Source organism: Notamacropus eugenii, chromosome 6 (assembly GCF_028372415.1).
Source record: "Notamacropus eugenii isolate mMacEug1 chromosome 6, mMacEug1.pri_v2, whole genome shotgun sequence".
NCBI classification, from domain to species: domain Eukaryota; kingdom Metazoa; phylum Chordata; class Mammalia; order Diprotodontia; family Macropodidae; genus Notamacropus; species Notamacropus eugenii.
This window is the reverse complement of record NC_092877.1, coordinates 25,573,821-25,580,886: the sequence shown is the minus strand read 5'-3', so window position 1 is coordinate 25,580,886 and position 7,066 is coordinate 25,573,821.

The window sequence follows — 7,066 nt, the reverse complement described above, 5'->3', positions numbered from 1 at the left end:
ATTTAGTATTTTATCTTTCTCCAGTTACATGTAAAAGTAAATTTTAACATTCCTTTTCCAAACTCTGACTTTCAAATTCTCTCCTTTCCTCCCTCCCTACTCCCCATTTAGAGAGCAAATAGTTCATTACAGTTTATACAAGTGTAGTCAGGCAAAATATATCCATAATAGTCATGTTGTGAAAGAAAACATACACAAGAAAAAGAAACTCAATAAAAACAAAGAAAGTAAAAAAAAAAAATCTGTATTCAGACACAGTTAATTCCTTCTCTGGGGGTGGATAGCATTTTTCATTATAATTCTTTCACAATTGTCTTGAATCATTGTATTATTGAGAACAGCTAAGTCAGCCACAGCTGAACATCTTACAATAAGGCTGTTACTTTCTGCACAGGATATTTCACTTTGCATCAACCCATGTGTGATAGCAATCAAATTAGTTCTTTTGCTGTTTTTGTTTTACCAAAAGTGCCTCTGATTGAATAATGTGATTAAAGATCTTTCCCACCTATTGATGGACCTGTCCATTGTGGGAAGCTTGATTAAGGGAGTTGTTTTGTAGGAGAATACTAAGTAAATTTTGTTATTTTTTTTTTTCTATTGAGGCACTGGGTCAGCTGGTTATGCCCTCTGATTCTATAAAGTGTATAAATACTCTGACATTAACCCATGTGTGAGCTGCTATAAATAATTTTGTACATATAAGTCCTTTTTCCTTTTTTTATCTCTTTTAGGATATAGACCTAGTAGTGGTATTTCTAGGTCAAAGGATATGCATGATTTTATAGTCCTTTGGGAATAGTTCCAAATTGCTGAACAGAATGAATGAATCACTTCACAATTCCAGCAACAGTGTGTTAATGCTTCATTTTCCCCCATATCCCCTCCAACATTTGCCATTTACCTTTTCATTCCTATTAACCAAACTAATAGGCATGAAATAGTAACTCAGAATTTTTTGAATTTGCATTTCTCTAATCAATAGTGAGTTAAAATACTTTTTTTATATGGCCATAAATAGCTTTCATTACTTCATCTAAAAACTGATCATATCTTTTGATCAGTTGGAGAATGGCTCTTATTTTGATGTGATTCATTTCTCTATGTTTGAGAACAGAGACCTTTATCAGAGAAACTTGTTTCTTTTTATTCACATTTATGATTATTACATGTATTCCCCTCCATCCTACCACCCCATTTATTCTATTCTCTCTCACTTTTCCCTCTGTCCCTCCTCAAAAATGTTTTGCTTTTGACTACCTCCTCCTTTATATATCCTCCCCCTTCTCTAATCCCCTTCACCTCCTACTTTCCTGTAAGGTAAGATAGATTTCTAAACCCAATTTAGTGTGTGTGTTATTATATCTTTGAGCCTTTTCTGATGAGGGTAAGATTCACTCAAGCCCCTTCACTTCCATACTCTTCCCTTCTACAATAAAAGCTTTTTCATGCCCTTTTATGTGAGATAATTAACCTGACTCTACCTTTCCCTTTCTCTTTCTCCAAGGATGTTGCTCTCTCATTCCTTAATTTATTTTTTTAGGTATCATCACTTCATATTCAATTCACATCTGTGCTCTCTGTCTATATATACACCTATTTACCCTAATAATGAGAAAGGTCTTATGAATTACTAGGAAAATTTACCTTATTAAGTCCCTTATGATTTCCCATTTTTATTTACCTTTTCATGCTTCTTTTGAGTTGTATTTGAAAGTCAAATTTTCTGTTCAGCTCTGGTCTTTTTATCAAGAATGCTTTAAAGTCCTCTGTCTCATTAAATGTCCATTTACCCCCAAAGGATGATACTAATCTTTGCTAGGTAAGTGATTCTTTGCCCTCCAGAATTTCATATTTAAACACTGATTCTTTTAGGTAGAAGCTTCTAAATCCTGTATTATCCTAACTATGACTCCACCATACTTGAATTATTACTTTCTGGCTGCTTGCAATATTTTCTTCTTGACCTGGGAACACTGGAATTTGATTATTGTATTCCTTAAAATTTTATTATTTTTATTATTATCACTGTTATTATTATTAATATTGAATCTCATTCAGAAGGTGATTAGTGGATTCTTTCAATTTCTATTTTACCCTCTGGTACTAAAATATCAGGGCATGGCTTTCAGGTAGTCCAATAATATTTTAGGTTATCTCTCCTGGATGTATTTTCCAGATCAGTTCTTTTCCCAATGAGATATTTCCCATTGTCCTCTATTTTGTTTTATCCTTTTGGTTTTGTTTTATTTTTTCTTGATTTCTCATGATGCCATTAGTTTCCATATGTTCTATTCTAAGTTTTAAGGAATCATTTTCTTCAATGAGCTTTTGAACCTCCTTTTCCATTTGGCTGATTTTGCTTTTTAAAGCATTTTTCCCCCATTGGCCTTTTGGATCTCTTTTAACATTTGGTGTACTTTGTTTTATAAGGTGTTATTTTCTTCAGTATATTTATGTCTCCTTTAGCAAGGTGTTGACTTATTTTTTCCACAGTTTTCTTGTAACAGTCTCATTTTTCTTCCCAATTTTTGCTCTACTTCTCTTATTTGATGTTCAAAATCCTTTTTGAGCTCTTCCATGGCTTGAGATCCATTCATACTTTTCTTAGAGGCTTTGGATGTAGGGACTTTGACTTTGTTTTCTTTTTCTGAGTATGTGTTTTGATCTTCCTTGTCACCAAAGTAAATTTCTCTATTCAGAGTTGTCTATTTTTCCCCATTATTTGCTTATCTTCCCAGCCTAATGCTTGAATTTTTAAATCTTTGTTAAGATAGGACTCTGCTTCCATGGTGGAGGGTGTACTTTCTTAAACTTCAGGGGTTTTCTTTAGCTATTATCAGAGATAATTCTAGGGACTTGTAAGTTTTCAGTTCTTCCAAGATGGTATGTTCTAAGTAGAGGTATGTTTACCACTTTCCTGGCCTTTGCTCTGGTCTGTGATGGACCACAAATACTCTTTTTGGAGGAAGGTCCCAGATGCACTGCTCCCACAAGTTCTACTGTGCTAGTGCTCCTTCTTACCCTGGGATTGCCATACAGGACAGTAACCCAAATCTAATAGGGACAAAGCAACAAAGTCCTGCCTCAGTGATAGCAGAAAGACCTTATAATATCCTTCTGAATACTTGTTTGACCCCCTTACAGTCTGGACTGAGATCCCTGGAAGCAGCTGCTGCCACTGCAGCTGGGATTCAATCACTCCTAAGGCTTACTCCTGGTTTGCTGTTCTGCCAGGACCTGTGCTGGGCTTCCCTCCACTCTCCCTCAGGTGCAACCAACCTTTCCTGCTGACCTTCCAAGTTTTCTTTGCAGTTCATGATTTGAGAAATCTGGAAACTACCACTGCTGCAAGTGATTCAGTCTTCCTGAAGCCTGCTCTGGGTTTGCTGCAGCCTGGTCTGCATTGGTGAGGCCTGTGGTGGGCTGGACTTCTCTCACCGTGGTGGAAGAGACATTTCCTGTGACCTTCCAAGTTGTCATGGCCTGGAAATTTGTTTCACTCCATCTTTTTGTGGGTTCTGTTGCTGTAGAATTTAAGTTGATTTTTAAGATGTTTGAAGGAATTTGGGCGAGAGCTCAGGTAATTCACTGCCTTTACTCCATTATCTTAGCTCCACCTCCCTAGGATACCTTTTCTAACCCCTTTCTCATACCAAGAGGTAAGCAGTGTAATCCTTGAAAGACTGCTCTGAAAGGGCTGCCAAATCACATTACTGCTTCCAGTGAAAAGACAACCCTATGTCCTAGGCTGCCTATGTACAAGTTTGTGATTACAGCTCCCAGTGTATCTGAACCTCCTATTCCATCACTTCCCATTTGCCACAGGACTTTGAGATAGGTAAAAACGTTAAATTGGTACGGGCAATGTCTTTTGATTCATGCATAAATTGGATTTAAGTGAGGCAATGTTGCACAAAGTCCTCAGCATCATTCTCTCTTCCAGAATCATCACAGTTCAGTGGAGAGTCAAGACAACTGGTGATGTTTCAAGATGTAGTGGATGGACCTTGGAATCTTCAACATCTTACCAAGCTCTAAGCAGTCCACAGTGCTTGCTCCAGCTGCCTTCATGGCTGTTGGAGCAAATTATTCTTATCTGCTCATTCCACCAAGGGAAGTATTCACATGTCCAGGGTAGATACCCCCAGTAACTCAGCGATGGGTTTGAGACTTCTTGTTTACCTTCAAGCTGGTTTAGCCAGTCTGCTAAAAAGATGGCTGCTGTGCATGTGATAACTTCTTGGAGTCACAGGTGAAATTTAGGTGGATCAGGGGGACACCAAACGTGCAAAATAGCCTTTAAAAAGACTTAGCAGCTGGCACATCAGAGATATTAACAATTCCTGAACACTCCCTACACGATAGATAGATAGATAGATAGATAGATAGATAGATAGATAGATAGATAGATAGATAGATGGATGGATGGATGGATGGATGGATGGATGGATGGATGGATGGATGGATGGATGGATGGATGGATGGAGGGAGGGAGAGAGAGAGAGAGAGAGAGAGAGAGAGAGAGAGAGAGAGAGAGAGAGAGAGAAATTTCCAACTTAATGGAGCCCAGCATTCTAACTCCAATTCTAAAGTGAAAGATGATTTAGGAACTTTAGAATGGAGGACAAATTCACTAGACTTCATAGTTTCATCTTGGAAATATTTGTCATTTAACAGCTATATTCAGATGAGGACACGTATTAGAGTCTTATCTTCTTTATATGAACCAGTGAGTTGCTCCTCTTGTGTTCCTGAGCTGCTGAATATGGGATTAGAATCACTGGTATCAATTTCAGGCTTCCAGGTGGGAACTCATCTGAACCACAAAGACAGGGTCTGTAGAGGACACTAAGGGCAATTAATTTTGAAGATGCCTAGTGATCACTATCTATTTGTCTTCAGAAAATGCTGCTCCCTCTTAAACAAGCAGCAAAGCATTACATCAGCAGCTGCTGTTGAGTGAGATCAAGAAGCTCATTAGCCCAACTCCAGTTCTTCTTTCACTGACCTAAAGGTTGAGTGAGTTTTAATTTCCATGTGTCACTTAACCTCCACTGAAGTCTTACTCCAGTGATCATCCTGGCAGGGAGGTAACCAGAGGAGTACAACATCCAGGCACTTTAAAGTATAAAGAATGTTAGTTCAGATTTAACAACAGACTGTCACCTGAGAAACACACACACACATACACATATTTGAACATATGTATATGTATCTCTGTTTATGAATAGTTCCAAAGATTCAAATAGATACTACGACACATATTTCTTTTACTATTATTATTTTATTTGTTTTAGGTGATCTACAATCACTTCCATATATCTTAAATCTTTTCCCCTCCTTTCTCCCACCTCCCCACTCCCTCCCCAAGATGGCATGCAATCTTATATAGGTTCTACAATACATTCCTATTAAATATATTTTCACCTTAGTCATGTTAAATAGAAGAATAAAAATGATTGGGAAAAACCATAAAGGAATACAAAACAAATCATAACAAAAGAGAAAATGGTCTGCTTCATTCGGATATCCAATTCCATATTTCTTTTTCTTGATGTGGAAGGCATTTTGCCTCAAGAGTCCATTGAGAATTTTTTAGGTCCCTTGCATTGCTATGAAGGACTAAGTTTACCAAAAAAAATCCTCACACACTCTGGTTGTTGCCATGTACAAAGTTCTCTTGGTTCTGCTCCTTTCACTCAGCATCAGTTCCTGAGGCTTTCCCAAACTTTCTGGAGTTTTCCTGTTCATCATTTCTTATAACACAATAGTATTCCATTACATTCATATACCACAACTTGTTCAGCCATTCCTCAATTGATGGGTATCCCCTTGATTTCCAGTTTTTTGCCACCACAAAAAGAACTGCTATAAGTATTTTGTATATGTGGGAACCTTTCCCATTTCTATGATCTCTTTGGGATAGAATCTCAGAAGCAGTATTGCTGAGTCAAAGGATATTCACATTTTTGTAGCCCTTTTGGGCATAGTTCGATATTGTCTTCCAGAATGGGTGGATCAGCTCTCAGCTCCACCAACAATGAATTAGTGTTCCAACCCTCAGATATCTTCTCCAACATTTATCATCTTCCTGTTTTTTAGCCAATCTGACAGGTATAATGTGGTACCGCAGAGTTGTTTTGATTTGCATTTCTCTAATCAATAATGAATTAGAGCTTTTTTTCAAATGACTATAGATAATTTTAATTTCTTCCTCTGAAAACTGCCTGTTCATATCCTTTGACCATTCATCTATATATTTTAGAAAAGAAGCCTTTATCACAAAAACTGGTTGCAAAAATTCTTTCCCAGTTTTTGGCTTCCCTCCCAATCTTGGTTGCATTGGATTTGTTTGTGCAAAAACTTTTCAATTTAATGTAATCAAAATTATCTGTTTTTCATTTCATACTGTTCTCTATCTTGTTTGGTGAAAAATTTCACCATTCTCCATAAATCTAACATATACACTATGCTTTGCTCCTCTAATTTGTTTATCATATCAGTCTTTATATATAGATTGTGCATCCATTTGGAATTTATTCTGGTGTATGGTGTCAGGCATTGGGCTATGCCCAGTTTGCACCACACTGTTATCCAGTTTCTCTACCAATTTTTGTCAAACAGTAAGGAGTTCTTATCCCAGAGGCTGGGGTCCTTGGTTTTATCAAACAGTAGATTGCTATATTCATTTACTACCCTGTCTTGAGTACCTAACCCATTCCAGTGGTCTACTCCTCTATTTCTTAGCCAGTACCAAGAGTTTTTGATGATTGTTGCTTTATAATACAATTTGAGATCTGGTAGGACTAGGCGACCTTTCATAGCATTTCTTTTCATTAGTTCCCCTGATGTTCTGGATCTTTTGTTCTTCTAGATGAATTTTGATACTATTTTTTCTAGCTCTAGAAAATAATTATGTGGCAGTTTGATTGGTATAGCACTGAATAAGTAAATTAATTTAGGTAGAATTGTCATTTTTATCATATTGACTCAGCCTACTCATGAGCAACTGGTGTTTTTCCACTTACTTAGATCTGATTTTATTTGTGAGAAAAGTGTGTTG